Genomic DNA, 21,093 nt, shown 5'->3' with positions numbered 1-21,093 from the left:
GCTAACATCACACTTAATAACGCTATTGAGATCATTTCTGCGACATATTATTTTGAAATTGACGTTAGTATATAGAAAACTTGTAACGAATTTATGTTGAATTTAATTTTAGAAACACCAATATGGACAACACTACAGATATATGAAATATTCTATGTTGAAACGACAGTATTTTCGCTTTTTTAAATTTAAGCCACCCGTAATCCTCTTTCGAAAAATGGCATAAATCTTTTATATTGGTTACATTTCTACTTTTTTAACGTAGTGTTCTTGCTTAGATGCTTTTCACAATTTTTAACTGATTTCTTTTAATTAAAGTATGCGTATTTACTAGGTAAGTACCGCTCATTTTTTTATCAAATAATGATACACGCTATTCGGAAATCAATAGTTCAGAAATAATGAATAACGCAATGATAATATAGTAACAAAACAGGGTTTTCAGAACTCGGATTAAAATTATTAAAATTAATTAATGGTATCTGTATCAATTTATACAGGTTGATAGAAAATAGATGTATATATACAAACATTTAAAACTTATGTACCTATAAGCAATTATCATGAGTATCATTAATTTTATACCTACACTTCAAGATATGGAGATAAGAAGATATTGGGATACACCATACCATTACGTTTAATATCCTCAAAGGAGGCTTCTAATAACGTTCCTCAAATTGTTATTACACTTAACGTCACTTGCATAGGCTTACTGCGGATATCAGCTTCGCGGTTCAGCCGTCTTATACGAAATTGCCTCGCGAGTGCTTACGAACCGTTGACGTGAGTAATTTAGAATTATAAATAGTAATTTTAGTATAACGTCAACAAAATTCACTTCAATCAAAGTTAGTACACTACAGAGGTGAGCAACCTTTTTAATTAATTTGAAAGTTAAAATTTAAAAATTTATAGCGGGCCGCACATACGTATCATTTATTTATAACTTACAAAACTTCATTAATAATATAGATTAGAATAAAAAATATAAAGATTTCATAAACAAATTTTAATGCAAAAAGCACAAACAGGAATGAAATAGAATAATGAATTTACTAAAAATTTTCAATGGCGAATTTGGTGGCGAAACTGTTTTTTTGATACAAGCTCAATATCAGCCGCAATCGTTGAGGTAGCTAAACGTATGGTGCTTTCTAATTGTGCGTCGGTGGTCATTTTTGATTAATTGTTTTGGTTTAGTAATTTTAAAATAATAAACTTTAGAAAATTATCTTGATGAGGAATAGTAGATAAAATTAATTTAATTTTAGAAACGCTTGGCGAGTCACATAAACATTTGTCATAATTGTATCCTTTGATTTTATTACCATACATTCAATTTTTGTGCTGATTTTAGATTAATATAATGGCTGACATAAAAGAAAATGCAACCTCCTTGATAAGGATAGTTATACACTATCATCTTCATTTCAGCTGTGGGACATCCACAACTGGACATCAGCCTCTCCTATATACCTACAAATCGACCAGCGTTTTCCTAAAACTTTAACATGGTGATCGATCCACCTTTAAAGGTAACATCAGATGATTCCACTAGTTTCTAACCAGAACCTTTAGGCCCCAGCGTACATATATTTTAATGCTAAGAGGCCTACCATTGCCATTTGCCGATCGCTAGGCAATGTAGGTTAGGTTACATCAGTGGTGTACCACGAACTTTTGCCGCCCGGGGCGATCTCCAGTTTGCCGCCCCTTCTATTATAAGTCAATCAAATAGTGGTTTTTTATAAATTAATACACATAAATAAATTATTAAGTTATTTAATCAATATTAATTAATACACAGAGTAAACTTTTTTAGACATATGTGTATGCACTCGTAAACATTTATATAATATCTACTCTTCTTTCTAGCTTTCATACTAGAAAAATCGTGTATAATGCTCTCAAAATTAAAATTATTTGTAATTTCTTGTTCTATTGGCAATATTGCAAGATTTTGTGGTCTTAATTGACTCATTGTAGAACGAAAATATTTTTTTATCAACTTCAATTTTGAGAAGCTTCTTTCGCAACTACCGACACTGATTGAAATTGTTAAAAAAATTCTTAACAAAATTACAATGTTGGGAACAGAATTTTAATTTATTATTCAAGAAAGAAAATAAATATGAAATGAATATGTTGCTTTTTACAACTATAAGTAAATTTAAAAAATGCCGCCCCAAGGTAAGTGCCGCCCGGTGCGGACCGCACCCACTGCCCCCCCCTAGGTACGCCACTGGGTTACATTAGTTCACCTACGGATGTACGTCTTTCTGATCTCGTAAAGAATACGTAAATTATATTACAATGTACGTGATAAATAGAATCATCCACTCAAGTCTTTCACGTATATCGCAAATAAATTAATTCTTTAACTTAACATTTATAATAATGAATAGCATACAACATCATAACTCAAACGGCAGTGGCATTAAATATCAAAAATAAAAAAAGAAACGGCGTAGATAATTCAGGACGTCACTCAACCTTGCCTAACGCTCAATTACCTTTGAAGGCGCGTCCTACGAGTAAATCATTGTATTCCCCGAGTATCATTTCTCATATTTCGAGTGGAATATTTTTGTATCAGGCACGGGAAAATAAGATAACGTAAATGTACTTAAATTTTTTCTTTATTCCCTGAACTTCTGTTTAATAAGGTTTTTTCGCAGTTGACGATTATATTTAGTTGACGATAAGAGCAAATAATAATATCATTTTAGTACCGTTAACCATGGTAGCCCATCGATAGAGGACTGGAACTTGCAATTGTAAGTCGCGGGTTAGATTCTAGAAGTACTGTCGTATATAATTTACACTTTCACATTAATTATATATTATTGCTATTGCTTACAAACAAGTTTCCAGTGGATAGGCAGCAGCCTTCACTGCGTACCATAATACCACACTACGAACGTCAACCCGCCTGCCAAGTATGGCGATTGTGGTATATATACCTTAGATATCTTTGAAACGCCTATGCCTAGCAGTAGGCGTCTTTGAGCTGAAACGACGACCAAATCCGTTATATATTGACCTTATAAATGACTACTAACATAAAAATATAGTATACATATACATAAATATAATAAATTAAAATAGTTCCATAGTTAATACTGGTTGCCTTTTCATTATCAAGGAATTCGAAGACCTATTTATTCTACAATCTATTAAACAGTGAAATAATTAGTAATTTAAAAAAAATTGAAAACCGTAAACTTTTTTTAATGAATATTTTAATTTTTAATGTAATTAGTTTATTTAAATTTAAATTTTGCCGTTATTGGTTTTTAACGGGTGCGGTGCTTTCGTTTATAAATTTTAATTAAAGAATGTGGTAAACTGTATAATAAACATAGCAAATAAACCACAAACTTACCAATTCAATTTCAAAATGTTTTACTGTTATTTTATTTATAATACATACACACTGTTTTTATAGTTACTATTTAGCTGTACAACATCCACTGGTCATAGGCCTCTCCCAAAAAATATCGGAAAGAAAAGGCCTGCATTCAGCATCTTCCAGTGACATGAACAAGGTCGCCTGTCCTGCTTATGGAGGTAGGACAAACCTCCATAACGGGATAGGCGACCTTTGCATTTGTCAGCCCGTGGTCTTCACTTCTGAACTTGTTTCTGTTCACTGACACTTCAACCTTACAATCTTATACAAACCTGTATTAACCTATATATACCATAAGATAGGTAGTAATATTTAATCTCAACAGTCAAAAATTTAAGAGTGTTTCTCTTTTATTGGGTGAAAACTTTATATATATATATATATATATATATATATATATATATATATATATGTGTGTGTGTGTGTGTGTGTGTGTGCGTGTGTATATATACATATATACATATTAAAAAACATAAATTTAAGGAGGCGAATAAAAGTTTTAAAAAGATAATATGTAGTTATGTTGTCGGTACCATAAATATAAAATTTCTGTTATCTACATATATTTTAGCATTGGTAGCTCAACGATAGAGGACTGGCATACAATGTGATATAATTCAAACTTTGTGTATTATTTACATAGGATTGTTACTGCTCAGAAACAAGTTTCCAGAGTATGGGCAACAGCATCTTCTGCGTACCATAATACGATACTAATATTAAATAACAATGCGATCGCCAAACCATCGAGGCTAATCTTTCTCTCAAAAATTCTCTATAAAATTATTTAAATTTTTAATAATTTTACACACCAATTTTATTACGTTCAAATTATGTTGTTACCTAAACGTACAAGATAAAACTGTCTAATGAACAAGGAAATTTCATATTGAATTATTTACCTATTATATTTTTGTCCTTATGTGTTTTAATTCCTCTTCCAAGAAACAAAAGGAACATAGACAAGGACTGTTAATCTGATACCTGGTGCTGCATTATGTATTAAACAGAGTTTTGAGTTGCGTATTATATTTTGTACATCCTATTATCGTCCAAGGTTTGTTGTATATGTTTATCTTTATTCTTCCATGTTTTACTGATTAATTCATCTATATAAACGTGTTTATACATTTAAATGAGCAAAGAAAAAATTTGGAAACATCTTTTATTCAGATAAATAAGGGCTAAAACACCGCTATTACACGTCCCACTTTTCTTATCAAATTAATAATGAGGAGTAATATACCTTTTCTATTCGATAACGTGTTATACAAAAATGGACTCTGATAGTATAAGATTAAAAGTTGTTTTCATGCGAATAATAATTTTGAGTATATCATTTTCTTTGTAGGCCATAGTTTCAAGTATAGGGCAGTTAAGATTCAACGATAACGACTTTAATATGAGCCGGAACTACCCGGCCAGGAGCTCGTAGACTAGTAAGGAATAAAACGCAATTTGTTCTCCGTTTTGAAAATAAATGTACCGTGCGTTATTAACATTGATTGGAATAAGTAAAGTGAATTTGGTACTTTACTACTTTGGCATAAAATTTCTTTATTTTTTTTTTTATAAAAATATATATAATATTTAAAATGTTGACAGTGGCGTTTAAATGTCTAAAAAAGGATCAAAAATAAATTTATAAAAAAGTATGTTTTTTCATTAAAATGAATATTTCTGTAAATACGTCAAGTTGGTATACGTAAGTAAAGCAATAAAATAATATTTTAATTTTCCCGTGCAATAACATATTTTTTAGTCATATATTTTTTGAAGAATTCGATTATTTTTTATATTTCTGCATCCAAAATTTTTCTGTCACTACGACATTTTAAAACTCATTTTTAATCTATTTGAAATCATATCATTTATTCATTTGTAGACTATCATTGGAGGTTGTACCAGATTTTTTTATAATTGGTCATGGCGACCACAAACAAACCTATACCTTAAAATGGCAATTTATATTTTATTTTCCTTTATTATTATCCTAGTTACTATATAAAAGTACGTTAAATAGCTCTAATCATCGTTTTATATACATCTTAATTTTTCAGTCATAATTATTTATGCTTGCATTTATTAGTCTAATAGATGATGATATATAGCATATTATTTTAGGTATTTAGTAATTCTAATTGTTTTAGGTATCCATATCTAACAATTAATTTATTTATTATTTAAGCCTCCTTTTTTAAAATTAACTCAGCTTTCTACACTATCTACTATTCTCTTATCTATTTATATTACATTATTTTCTACTTTCTTTGTTATATTAGTCATAAGCTATGTCAGAGTCCTCTATACGTTTTCTGAAGCAGCGAAATATTACGAAGAATAAATTTAAATATAGAAGTATAAGCAGCTAAGTAATATACGTATATATAATGTAACTTAAACCACATTAAAACAGTATTTAAACACACGTTAATGTATGTGTGAACTTTGTTTGCGCGTGTTGCATAGAATTTATTATCTTACCATGTTTGTTCCGAAGGTAACAAAGTATTATTGCTTACGCCTTTAAAGAATAAGCAGGAAAATATTGTTGTCATTATTAAAACACATAAACTCGTAATATTCTCATGGTTACATGACGTAGACATTGACAGAACTATTTTACAATTAATACAATCTGTATTGTGATACGTGACGGTTAAAATAATGTAATTCTTGCGATTCGCGGGAACAAATCGGACTATCAACTGAGTGCAGGTACGGAACCGACCTTCCTTACGTCTCTAGCTAAACCCACATCTGTTCCCCAGACAATTCCCTATATTGTTCACATCTGACAACCTAAAAAATTCCACGCGTCCTACAAGCTATTTTAAAATAAATGTTTCACGTCAACTTCTATAGTTATAAAAGAGAAAATTTAAACTGACATGTAAATAAATGTAAAAAGTAAAAAAGCAGATAAAATTAAAAGCGGGATGATGTGCAAAAGTAAAGATAAGAAAAAGAAAGAAAAATATTGTAAAAAAAATAATGATAGATATTAAGAAGAATGAGAGAGCAGCATGACAATAATAATATTTAATGAACAAATATTGAAGTACGAGAAGTCTTTAAAAACAGGGCCCATGTAAAAAAGAGAAATTTAAAAACTATGAAGGTACTATTTTAACGGACTTCTTAACCTCGGAGGAATAATATTTCAATAGCTTAACGATATTTCCAATAATTAACAAGATCAAAAGAAGAGGTTAGTTTAAGATAAAATTATATTTATCCATAAAAAAACATTACAGAATACCCTCAAAGGCAATATACTCAAGTGAGGAAAACAAAATATAAATTTCAGAGGCTTAGGTAAACCGAATTCCGCTAATTAGCGAGCGTTTTACTACAATGAAGCTAATTGGACTTTAAGTTGGGTTCGCTGTTCTTGAACAGGGTCGCAGATGACGTGTTAATGTGGTCCAACTGTTGGAGCGGAAATTAGTTTCACATATACAAACAAAATGAAAGGGTATGTATATTGATAAACAATTAACTAGAGAATTTAAGGGGCCAGAAAGTTTTGATTAAATATTGGCGTATGGAAGTAATTTTATAACAAGCTGTTACACGACAATAAAGCTTCTAGGCGCTAGCAATGTTGAAAGTATAAATTGTTTGATTTATTTGAACGAAGAAAATTATACGTTTCGAGCGTGTTTATGGTTATTTGATACCGAGCAGCGCTTCGCAATTTTTTTTCGTTAATTATTTTTTAATACACCTTCATTTTTGAGTACTCTTTCCCTGATGATATTCATACCTCATTTTAAAATGTATATCGTTTCTTTTAAAATGTATAAAAAATTTAAAATGTAGTTAATAGTTACTGAAGGTGTTTCTTTAAATAAAGTAACATCTACAACAACAACCTATATTGTTTCCATACTATGGCTGTGCGAAAGAAAATTCCTCGTGTGATGAGACCGCCCATTTTCTTTTTCTTTTCTGTTATATAACTATGTATATTTTTCAACGTTTACAAGAAACAGTAATTAATTAAATTAAAATATTATTTATTTGCAATTTTTAAAGATATTAGTGGTTAGTGGCAACTAGCAATGAGACAAATGTCTTTTCAGTTTATTATACTAAAACATGTTAATTTGGTTTCACGATATCTTCCTACATTTTGTCATCAAAATAAATTTAAAAAAATTCACAATATGTATACTGGTTCCTTATGTTCCACATACGATACACAACGTGACGCACACGAGATCAAAACTAGGCTCTCTATTATACTTTACCATCGAGTCTAGAGTTACTTGGCGACATCGCCTGCACACAACCAGGTAATTTTGTGGAGCTAATAGAAACAGTACATAGTAGACAACTCTTTCTGTTATTACTTATTATGCACGTGTTTTTACATCGATTTTGCATGATATTTCGTATATTTTTTAGCTTTGTAAAGTACTCCGTGTTAGAACACGGGTTGTAATTTACCAAGCGGATCTGATGCGGATTAGTGAAAATAACATGTCTTTAGAAATTTATACTCTCTGGTATGCCAGGTTTGTTGTGTGATTATTCTTTGAAAGTTTGGGTCCAAAGTTATTTCGAAAGTTAGATAAAATATCTAGATATGTCAGTAAGGAAAAAAAGTGTGAAGAATTTGGAGACGAATGATGTATACATGTTCTCTACGCTTTCGCCAACCGATAGACGTATATATTTGTAGATATACGTTCTCATTTTTTATTCCACCTTTTATTTAAAACGTCACATCGCTTTAATAAAACGCAACAGCTTCCTTCCGTGTTCGCAACGCATACAAAAATAAAATGAAGCCGTAAGCGCTTCGGTGGATGGATTTACAACCGCTTTCGCGCACGACGTTGCCGGTAAAACTGCCAGCTACGTCTGTGATTTCTGCTGCGAAATACTAACACGTATGAATTCACAAGTATTGTATAAAATTCATAATTATTTTTAAAGAAATTATAAGAAGCTGTACATTTTACTTGCTACTGTGATCTTAAGGCTTTAAAGTGGAGACTGTGGGCCCGCACGTGCAGAACAGGACGTCCATAAGGGGGATAGACGACTTTTTAAGGTCTCTGAAAACATTGAATGCAGGTAACTTCTAAGTGGGCATGTTGGAAATATTTGAACGAGCCCTCTGTCCAACAGTGGGCGATACTTTGGCTGAAACGATGATGATAGAAATATACAACTGTACTGTAAAAAAATATATTTGAAAAAGTAAGTAAGTTGATTTTGTGGCCCATAACCAGGACGACTACTGAGTTGTAAGTAAGCACCACGTATTGTTTAATGCCCACGACGAAATCATGAACAATCACTGAAATTTTAAAAGCAAACGTTTGGTGGCGTCTTACTATAAATGAATATTTATATTATTATACAAAAGAATATAGGGTATAACTTGGATGGAAAAAGTATCATATGATAAATTTTAAAGAAAGTCAATAAGGGAATGAAAACCTTGAGCACAATCAAAATTCAATATGCAATGTGTAGCAAGATTGTTCTTAACAAAAAGAGGTAAATGTTAAATCCGAAGATATCAAAAACCAAGTCAAGATCTCATGGCTTGAAAACCGGTTATATTTTAAGATGAACATCCGACCGCTGTCCACGGCTGAACCGTCAAGGTTGAGATAGTCTTAATCTCATCATCGTCTTCACCATCCACTCTATGCCAAAACGAGAATAGCAGCAACGTGAATTGGTCTCGTGATCCTGCGGTACAGCGAGGATGCCGGAGGTGGCAAAGCTTCCTCCTGAGATTTGTCTTGGTACAGTACTGAGAGAAAGCTGCGTGCTACGTAGAAATTCTGACGGCCCCTCCAAGAGTACCGACGATGACCAACCAGGGGGTTTTAGTAGATAGAAATCTCTCTTCTTCCAGAGGGCAGGGTATCTTGAGTTCATTACAAAGACCCCCCCCCCCTCAATACCAAAAAAAAAGTTCATGATAGTCAACCTAACACTAACCAGCAGAAGAAAGCACCATGAGAATAGTATATCTAATACTGCACTGAACTCTACACTAATTGTTCATTAATTTATCGTATTGAAATTATTTAATTTATTTTGTTGTGTCTTTAACTACTTACTTTAACTTAAACAATATTTACTTGCATATTTTTTAAATCAATGTTTTATATTAATTCAGGTTTAGATTTGACAATATATAAATTCCAGAATATTTGTATGATTTCTCCGTGTTGTCTCTCTTTCGTATGCATATACACATATTATGAAACATGTAAAAACGTATATATAAAAACATGTATCTATTGCATTGTCATCCTCATTCTCTAGAGTCGTAATTCCTGGGACACGGAGTAATCTTAGTCTTCTATATGCGCCACCTATTCCATGGCAGCATTGAGCGCAAAAGTGTGGTGTCGAATGTCTAACAGATTTGGTAGATCTTTTGATCTAATTGCCACCTTTTATTCGTCTTCTTATTAAAGGATTATGGTACACCCTATCCAAAAATCAATCGTTTCAGAAATAATAAATAACGATAATACAGTAAAAAAGCGATTTATCATTTTGGATTAATTTTTATTAAAATTAATTATTGTTCACTATCTTGTAGACTTTAAGTTACATGTTAGCAGATATTGGCCTGCCGCATTTGGAAAGAAAATAAAATCAAAGTGATCACTTTACACACATTGATTATAAATTAGTGTAAAAGCTTTAAAATAAACCTTTGAAGGATTTTGCTGACAAATGAACTGTACACTGAGCCCTTAAATGCTATTAATTACTCTGTATAAATATCAATAGTATGAATTGGTTACGTTTATTTCTTTTTATTTCACTTCTTTGTAACACTCTTTTCAATAAATGTGTAAGGTTGTTTGATTAAGTGTTTTCACTTCATCAAAACGTGGTATAATAAATCCAAGGCATGAGTAAATGTGACAACGTGATAATTTTGTCCTTGTTCGGCTAATGTCTTCGGATGACAGTGGACAAATGTCCAGGTTTAGCTTGTATGAAAAATATTATCTTTCAGCCGCTAATACGTTACTAAGCAGACATGGCTTTTCTTTTATTTTATGGATAACAGAATGATAGTTGGCCATTGATAAATACTGACTTTATGTGATATAATAATAATAAAGAGCCTTCTTGTTCTTCTGTTTAATAATATCTATAATTATTTTACAGCTTTCATTAGACCATCTGTTTATGTACTCTGTGATAAATATTAAGGTGAGTCTTGGAGGCTGTACCGGTAAAAAAATATTCCGACTGTTTCGAGGACTGAAAAAAGGTTTTGCAAAAGTGATTTATCTATCGGAATCTTTCAAAGGTTTTGAATTGATTTGATTGAATAAATAAATATTTTATAAATCAAATTCGCCTTACTTTTTGATCTTAGTATTATATGTAGTAGAAAATTCAACATAAAAACAGGTTCAATATTTTTTTTACCAGTGAATTTTTTCATTATAACTATGAAGGCTTTTGTAGTTTTTGATTAATTGTTCATTGAGAAAAACAGTGTAAATGTTTTTTTTTTTCTAAAATAAATCTAAATTAAGGTATTTATTGATCGCAAGTGTTATTACCGATTCATATATTACAAATATATGTGAAAATAACAACAACATAAAAACATTGGCTTTATAAAAAAAATCTTTATTTTAATATTTACTTTGTTCGATTCAATCGTGTTTATATAAGTAAAGACTTATCTTTCTTTCAAATTACGAAAGTTATTACGAAAGAATTATTACGTTTACGAGTTATTACGAAATAAAATTATGATGAAAACTAAAGATCTAAAGTTTTTCGAAGGATAAAAGGTAGCCAAATGAATTAAAAATAAATAAAATAATTTATCAAATCGGTACAGTATAAAAGATAACTTTTTGTGTTGAAAGTCATCACTTAGCAGTGGTAGCCCATCGGTTGAGGACTGAGACTTGCGTTAGGTGGTCGCAGATTCGATTACCAGGATACAATGATATATAATTAACAATCTGTGTATCAATTAGGTATGATTGCTACTACTCACAAACAAGTTTCCAGAGGACGGGAAGGTGCGTTCTCTGTGTGCTATAATACCACAATGCAATCGTGGTCATTATGGTCCAACCCCCTGCTGTTATCTCTGGGGGTGGACTTGCAGTGGGCATCTATGGGCTAAAAAGAAGACGAAGATGAAGCCGTTACTGGTAACATACATATGTCGTAGAATTTCGTCTTGGGACAATAAGGGGATATTGGACGAGAAGATATTTTGTAGTTTTTCGAACGCTGCCCAGCCAGCTGAGTTGTAGTTATTTATACATTGTGGTATAGTGGAATTAATGCTTGACAAACGTACATATGGTTTAATATCTCTGGCATTTATTTATGTTGTGATATAATCACTTCTAATTCATATTGTTCGAAATCCTAACACAATTTTTACAACTAATAGAAGGTAGTCAAATGAAAGATATGTTAAAATATACGAAATGATTGATGCTAATGCTACTGTATTAAATCATAAATCACCTGTCAAAGGTATCTACATTACGACTATTCGTATGAATTAATATCTTTGGCTTTATAAAAAGCTGTTGAGTGAGCCCTGGCCTATTTCAGTTCAGAAGGCAAAAAAGCAGGTTGGAAATTATTAACGTGGGTACGTGAGTGCCGTGCGGTCAGTTTGCGTGTCACAAACGCTTACGGACACGCACACCGTCGAACAATGCGAGGCGGGGCCGCGGCCGCCGCGGCCCGCAAGGTCACAAGTAATGTATTTCCAAGTACTGAAAATTGAGGGTTCAATCGGCCATACAGTATTCAGTAATGCGTCCAAATTAACGCCTTTAATATAAACAATATTTTTTCTTTACAAATTAAATATTTCATGATTAATTAACAGTTTTGTCATGCGATGTGTACTAGATAAAGTCCACCCCGTCTCAAGAGCAAGTGATCATTAAACAGTATTGTCGGTCATGACTTATGGCTCTGATACGTGGTGGTTTACGATGGACCTTATAAGAAGCCTCAGGGTAACCCATAAATTATTGCGTAGGGTATGTCCAGAGCTTCGGTGCAGAAATGAGGAAATCTGCAGAAGAACTAAAGTCACCGATGTAGCTGGAATAATTGCTCGTCTGGAGTGGCAGTTTGAGTGATCATATCGTTTGTGCTACAGTCATTGAGGTCAAAAGGTTCTCGAGTAGTGACCAATAGCTGGTAGACGTAGCGAGGGTAGGCGCCCCACAAGGTAGACCAACGACATAGTCAAGATCTCGGGAAGTGGATACGGGTTGTGCATAAACGGTAATATGTCGATCTTTCGGGGAGGCCTAAAACATGCAGCAGGCGTTTCTCGGCTTTTATGATGATGGTGATGTTAACGTTTATCTGATGATAAGTGATAAGGTTAAAGGATAATGACGGACAAAAGTAAAGACAAAGTAATGTGGATACAAGAGAAGGAGGGTTTTACTCAAACTGAAGTTAAAATCCCAGAACATAATTGTCTTACCTTTCCAGTACTGTATAGCAAAGGTAAGGTAAGGTTTGATAAACACACTAACGTACTAATAAAAATTGAAATTTAAAATAGGAGTAATAAAATAAAAACGACTTTATTACTATAGTCTCCTTCAATAACTGATGACTTGAATTAAGTTATTTTTTCTTAGTAATTTTACTAGTTTTAATAAACTTTAATAGGAACAAAAGGACGCGGTTCAGCTAACACTGGTCGGCGCCATAGTTACGAACACCACTGGAATTCAGCCTCTCCTAGCTTTCTAAGGTGTTACGTGGAATGTTTATAGCGTTGGCCTACAAAGCGGCAAATAATTCTCTACATCCAAGAACTATACATGGAACTTCAGCTACATATCCAACAGATATTATTTTTGTAGTAAATACAAAAAGTCAACACCCTCAACATAGAGACATGACTTTATTAAACGCGTTAGAAGACGCTGAACGAAGGCAGCTTTCAACCACTCCTTTTGTAAATCTATGAAGGAGTCCTATGTCAAGCAGTATACAACCTACTGCTGAAATGACAGAGTATTATTATTAAAAAAAGTTGTTATTATTATGTTCAAAAAATTACGTAAATGTTTTTAATAGTATAGTTAAAAAAAATTGATTGATGAAGGTTGGACGGCACAACAAATATAGCCTATGCAAATGTCATAACTAATTTAATACTTTACAGAATAATTTTCTAAAAACGTAGCAGTAATGTCGAGGTAAAATTTATCGATAATAATTTATTTATAAGTTTAGCAAAAGGATTAATGTTTGAAACTAACTACCAGAAAATGTTAAATAAACCTTCTTTATATCCGTATAATAAAATACGTAGTGATTATTAATTCTAGTATTAATTAAAAGTCTATTTCATAATATCTGTACTAGTAAAGAGAACATTTGTAGAAAATATTACTAAAACATAACAATTTTGTTTCAAATTGCATACACCGTTTGTGTTTTAGTTGGGTACAGTTTTATTTTTTAAAATAAATAAGAAAATAAAATACAAAAACTAAAAAGAACCGTCATTTAAACTTTACTGTGAATAAACTCATAAACGAACATATTTGGTATAAACTTAAAAAATATAATCACTTTCACTAATTAAAATAATAAATCTTATATTTAAGTTAGTGAAAGACATATAAACAATATAAGACATAAAAAACTTGTTTGTTGTCTAAATTTCATGTTTAATAAGTTAACAAATCCTTCATGGGTCTGGCGCATATATAACAATATATATAAGAGATTCTTTTCTAAGTGTTGAATATAATATTTTATAAATGTAATTAAATGGCATTCAAAATTTTTTAGTTGACTGTTATTGTAATTGTAAAATTTAATTTAAAAGGGCAATTATCGAATTTCTGACCGGCTATTATCAACAGATAAGCGTTCCGAGTAGGTGGTAGTTTGCTTATGATGTTAAAGTAATGGAAATTTTAAAGGCATGTAAATGCTAACTCGAAGAAACATATTTTAAATTTCGAATAGATAAAATATATCTTACCTTATAGCGGAGACAACATGCTAACAATATGCTAACAAAATATGAGTTAAAAAATCAAAACAAAATATAAAAAAAAACGTAAAATATGAAAGACAATTTTATTGTCATATTTTATGTTCCATAATTTATTTTTCTATTTTATTATTTTTAATAGTTTATTACCTGTGTTAAATACATAAAAAATATCTTTTGTTTTCGATTATATTAAATAGAGATTTTTGTAATTGAAATAGTTAAGATTATATTGGTTTTATTTCAGAAACTAGGAAATGATGTTTTTTAATATATTATTTATAAAAAATAATAATTTTTAAATCGGTTATTTAAAAGTAATTGACAAGCAAACACATGAGGACTTGGAAAATAAATTCAACTGTCACGACTTGATATAAGTTCATGAAAGACAAATGCCAGTTAAGGATTTCAATAAAATTTCATTACACACAATATGAAAAACTATAATTAATCACTTATTTTAATTTATGTAATTTTTTAAAGTATTTCTTTAAATATTTTTTAAGTTAGTGTATGTAAATAAAATTAACCTTACCTAAACGAGAAAATCCAAAGACATTAAACTCACAGTACACTTTATTACAAAACTTGTTCTCAAAAAAACTTAAAAGTATGCGGCAAAGTTTACAAAAACTTTTTATTACAACATTATACTCACTTAAATATTCAAGCATGGCACAGAAATGATACATAAAGTTGTTTATATTCTATCACACGTATGGGTGTCCTAATATTCACCATTATCGGTATCGTATTGACAGGTGTCACGCGCTCGAAATCGGTACGGGCGGGAAAAGCGTCTCGTACCGGTTTGGTGGAGGTTCCGACCGGACGACGGACGGCCAATTACTGAATCCGCACGCAAGCCCGCGCTAAAGGTGAAACGGCGCATGCTCCGTAGCGATTGACACCCGCGTAGCTTAGACACGCTGAAGCTACGCGGGCGAATATTCATAAGTTAGTTTTACTTACGTTACGTCCAATGTTACCCACGGGTGCTGTCAACGAAGCGTGTATACTTGTTAAATCAAAAATACAAAACAAACACGTACATCCCAACTATTTCGTATACACCAACAAAAGTAATAAGTAGCTATTGTATATATAACACATTGTATAATTGCTTTTTAATTATATAAAAGTTACGTGAAATTAAGTTTCATATAATTAATAACATACTATCGAAATTTTAATAACATAATTTTCGTAATGCGGCGTAGACGGACGATATACATAAAACAGTAGGAAGTTGGATACGGACGGCGCAAGACCGGCTATCGGTGTGATCTTAGGAGTAGGCCTATGTCTTTAAATAGGCGGCTATGAACCGGTTTTGCCATAATAATTTTTTATTAAGTAACATATAATGCAAATATAAAGTAAATATAATTTAAGTTACATTTTTCCTATTTGATTAGAGTGATCACTTTATAAAGAATATATGATAGAAAATACGCGCACAACCTTTTTATATATTTTTTTATATTCCTTACTGTATACCCTAGGATACATATAAATAGTTATATAATAATAAAGAAAAAATGTACAATGTGCAGTCTTATCACACGACGCTATCTCTTGCCAACCGTAGTATGGAGACAGTAGAAGTATAAATTTTTATTGATAAATGAGTTAAACATTCTCATATTTCTTCCTTCGTAATATCTTTCATGCTTTTTTTTTCTTTCACCCATAATAAAATCTTTGACTCCGTAAGCATTATTTTCATTCAACCATAGCCTTTCATCATTCTTCTCCATTCCCCAAAGTATCACAGATTATTTAAAACTAATTTATTTTTATTCATATTAAGTACTTCTTTTATCTATTCTTAAATACATCATCATTATTCGCTTATTTAACGCTTTTACAACAATAACCAATCATTTTATATATATAATAATGTCATAATTAATAATTCGATAAGATTTGCCAGGACAACTAATTTGTTTTGATTTAAATTTAAATAAAGAAGTTGAGCAAATTTATAAAAATAGCAATGATCTCTCATATCAGATTTCATTCTCGAATAAATTTGTTTTCAAACTAACTTTGAAACTAAAAAGCAATTACAGAGCACGTTTAGATGTGAAAGTAATATTTGTTTTCAACTGCTATTTTGTTACGAAACTTTTGCAGGTTGTTTATTTTTATTTTTTTCTGTTTAAATGTGCATTTTAAATTCATTATTTAATGTTGTTAATTTTAATAATAAATTGTAGACTAGTTTAATATCGAACACGGAGGCATTTTAATTATAGACTCTTTTATGTTATGTCCTCAAAAATCTAAATTAGCGAAATGTCCTCGTTAAGAAAAGAAATATTGTTTACCTGCAATAATGCTGAGTAGCAATGGAGGAAGGACAAAAATAAATATTTTTATAAATAACTAGCAATTAATCAGGTAAAGATTCACTGAAACGTGGTCTTCTATTTCTGATCTCATTCGCAAGCTCAATGAGCTATAGAGAGAGGAAAGAATATGCTCATGATTTCTCTACGAGATCAAGTCATACAAGTAGAGATCCATATACGAATGATAATAGTCAACATAGCCCATCGGATTAGCAAGTTGAAGTAGAAGGGAGGCTTAAGGTTATTCAAGTTGAAATGTCATACGCCCACCAGGAGGACCAGGAGGAAAAACTCCGGATGCAAGCCGCTTCTAATCGGTCCTATCCAAAATCTATATTTAAGGTCTACACAGTGGCGTAGCTATGGTATTTGGGGCCTGGGGCAGATTGGGGCTTGGTGCCCTCCCCCCCCCCGCCCTAAAGAGTCTAAATAATTTCAAAATTCAGAACAGAATGTAGTCTTTTGGTTCAAAATAATAATAAATATAAATAAAATAACATTAGATCTTAATAAAATTTATTGGGAAAATTTAAAAACGAACATTCCTCGCTTTATGGCCTGCAAAGTTATTAATCACATGTGTGTTCTAGTGGTCCTTCGGTTTTCAAAGTATATTTATAAGATGAAGCTTCCACAAAATTCTGAAGTCTCTTTCTTTCTATTAAAAATTCTGCTTTGTCTATGTCATCAGGTGCATCACAAAGATCAATACTACAGCTACAGCTACTTCGTGCAACTGTTCGAATCTTGTTAATATTTCTTGTTTTATTTTTCCCATACATGTACTTATTTTACGCCTCAATTTGTTCTTGTAAGTTATATTTTCATTACTAACTCCTCTTCCAGCAATTTTCTTATTTCTAGAAATTCGTCTAGGTTGTTCCGTTGAAATTCCTAATTCAGAACATATATTTTCATCAAAAGTCAAATAAGAATCAGTTATATTTTCTATTGAATCTGTGAGGAAACAAAGCTTTCAATTTCATAGCACACTCCCTAACACTTAACCCTTTCTTTTGCATATACGATTGTGCGTCATTAATTTCCCTTAAAATTGGTTCCCAAAATCCAAGATGAGCCAAAAAAGTGAAAGATTGAAGAGAAACCAATAAACCCCCTGCAGTAGCCCTTGTATCGGTACTTTCATTTCTACCTGTCAAAATTTCGAGTGATTCTAATATCTTCATGAAGTTGGTTTTTACCAATCTAACAGCATCTCCTCTTGCGCTCCAGCGGGTTTTGGTTAATTTTTTGAACCCTTTATGAACCCAGCTTTGTGGTTTACATTAAGGAAGAGGACATGTCCTTAAAATGTTGAACACATATATATCTTCTTGTACATTTCTTGAACACAGATATGTGTTTTTGTGATTTAGGACCCTTTTAAAAACACTTCATGTGTTTTGCGAATGAAAGGCTTTAACTGTGTATATTATAATTTGTGACCGTTTACTTTTTTTTAATCTTCATGTTATTTAACAACTTTTTTAGCACAAAAATAGTACAATTCGATATTCTTCTTATGTTATTTACTTTAAATTATGGTTTTTATTTTTCTTTTAACATTTCATTATTCATCATCCAAAAATAAAAAAAAATTCAAAAAAATTATTTTCAACTTTGGTGCCCCCCCTGCTTGTGGTGCCTGGTGCGGCCGCCCCGCTCGCCACCCCCTAGCTACGCCACTGGGTCTACATCCAGCAGAGGAAGTTCTTCTATGTTTAGAATTATAATAAATCAGATAATAAGTTATAAAATAAAGAAATGTCGTTGAATGGAGATTGATTTTAATAACGAAATACTTTCTAGATATGACTCTAATACTCATAATTTATATTTTCACAGTGTATTGTAAATTTATTTTTTCAATATTTTTTTTTCGTTTTCATAATTGCAGTATCTAGCCTTAATATCAGGCCGTGTTAACACTCGTTTAAACTAGAAGGTCACCATGGACTTTAAGAGTACGTGCTTTATACATCTTTATTGTATTTTAAATATTTTGACTATTGTTATTTTTCATGTTATGTCTCCATTCTTTTAATCTTTTTATTGCTTTACTCAGCACGACCAAAGTGTTTAACTGCAGTAAATGTATAACACTTTCTATTTCGTTTCAATAAAATTTTGTTATGCTTATATGTTACAATAGTTTATGTTGAGTGTTGTTTGTAGAATGGAATCCTCAAGGAAAGTGAAGATGTGGCCGCCCAAAGCAAACCTGGCGGTGGACGATCACTACAGAAGTGAAGGCAGTTGGAATGACGTGGAGCGAAGTAAAGCGCGAGGCTCAAGACCGTTCGGAATGGCGACGTACTGTGGACGCTCTATGCCCCATCTTGGGGACGCAGGAATGATGTTAAGTTTTTAAGAACTTTTCTGCTACCTTTCTTCTTCCTCTTTTTAGCTGATAGATGCCCACTGCAAGGCATAGGGCTCCTCAAAGACCTTTACCAGGTCTTGTGCTACCCGCACTAGTGACTTCCACTTCCAGTTTAACTATGTCGGCGGTCCAGCCAGTAGGGTTCTACCCACGCCGCATATGTAGGCTCATGGTTGCTAATCGAGAACCGTTCGGTCTCAACATCCATCGCTTGCACGAACGATGTGTCCCGCCCGATGCTATTTCAGAGGACCAATTCTTCTACCTATGGCGAAGCTCTTGGTTCTTTAGCCAATCTCCTCCTTTCTGATTTTTGCGAAACTCCGTGCATATCTCTCTCCGTTGCTAGCGGAGTGGTATCTTTATTAGTGCGTGTTATTCGTGGATTATCCGAATAAAATATATGCATCGAATGATTTTTGTTTTTAGGTCCAGGATTGATTAATATTTCATAAAAGTGAATTCCAAATTTTGACTCGTTAAGGGATAATCAACTGATTATAAATTGCTAATCTGAAGGTTGAATGTATTACTAAGATAATTACGTAGTCACGTAAATTTTAATTTACATTCATTATTTAATAAATATTTTGTTTTATGAACGCCGTTTTAAGCAAAAGCTAAATAAGGTTTTTAACAGGTATTTCGTTTACTCCTCCTTTCAGCTCTGTGCAGACATTTCGATATCTACATCGACAAGAGCTGTTAAAACTTTTGAATGCCGCGATAAGGAACTGAGAGACGCCTCTATAAAAGCGTACCGTTCAAGATACGCTACGGATTCTTGTTAGTTCATCGGCGCTAAAATTAATTCAACTGGACGGGACATCTTTTAAATCGCTAAAAGCTTTAACATTCATCCCCTTTTATCAGAACGATTGTACAAAACCACTCAACCCTTTTAAACCCCAATCCGAAGTGCGTCCGGTCGTTAGCAGACATTAATGGAATCCACCCGGTCGCTCTCCCGTGAAAATAACAAGGAGTAAGGATTTGGGAACTCAATCAGTTGTTCGAAACAAAAACATCTCTTTTGACACGTTGCACGCTGAGTTTTAAGTCCCAATCGATAATATCGAACATTGAAACACAATAGTTTTGTATGCGTATAATTTTGTGTCAGTGCAAAGGAAGCATATAAAACTCAAGGGTCGGTCCGACCGTATATCTATTCAAACGACCGGAAAGTAGTCAAAAATTACGCAGTGATTAAACATAGCGATGGTATTTCAAGCAATATTTTTCTATAAATAAAAATTTCTTACAAATTTATTAATTTTTACTATAACATTCCTTTCAATAGGAAATTCAAGTAATTTTGTTTATCAATTAATGTAATGTTAGATTCTACGGAAGATAAAATTAAACATTCAAGGTTTAGCAGAAGTTAAGAGACGACGTTGTAACAAGAGAGAAAAAAGGATGGGGAAGAAAAGCGATAAGCAATTGGGACATTAAGACTGAGCTGCAGGCTAGGTTAACCGTTGGTATAATCAAGGTCGCGGAAGGTCGCTGATGCTGGAAGCTCATGACTGGTCAACTTGGTGATCTTTAGCGAGGATGAGTCCTTTTTACTATGTTATGTATATGTGGTATCTATCGGCTGATATGATCACGATGAAAGACGCCTATACCCAATGCTGGATTATAAAGACAGGGTGACATAATGTAACTGATTTTAAGTAAAAATGTTTTTAAGTTGCCGAAAATAAGGTCTTAAAATTATTATTCACCTTTATAGACAAGTGCCATATTATTTTGAGGTCAGGAAATTTAAAAATGAATAAAATTAATGAAAATTATAACGATTTAAAATCGTTTCTTAAATTTAATTTAGAAAAATAGATAAAATTACTAACCGATTTTAAACTTGTGATACAAGTATACAACTGGTTTAATGACGCGAAAA

Source organism: Battus philenor, unplaced genomic scaffold (genome assembly GCF_028537555.1).
Source record: "Battus philenor isolate CCGP_79_NKW_IND1 unplaced genomic scaffold, ilBatPhil1.0.hap1 SCAF_4, whole genome shotgun sequence".
In the NCBI taxonomy this organism is placed as follows: Eukaryota; Metazoa; Arthropoda; class Insecta; order Lepidoptera; family Papilionidae; genus Battus; species Battus philenor.
This window is presented reverse-complemented; position numbering follows the sequence as displayed.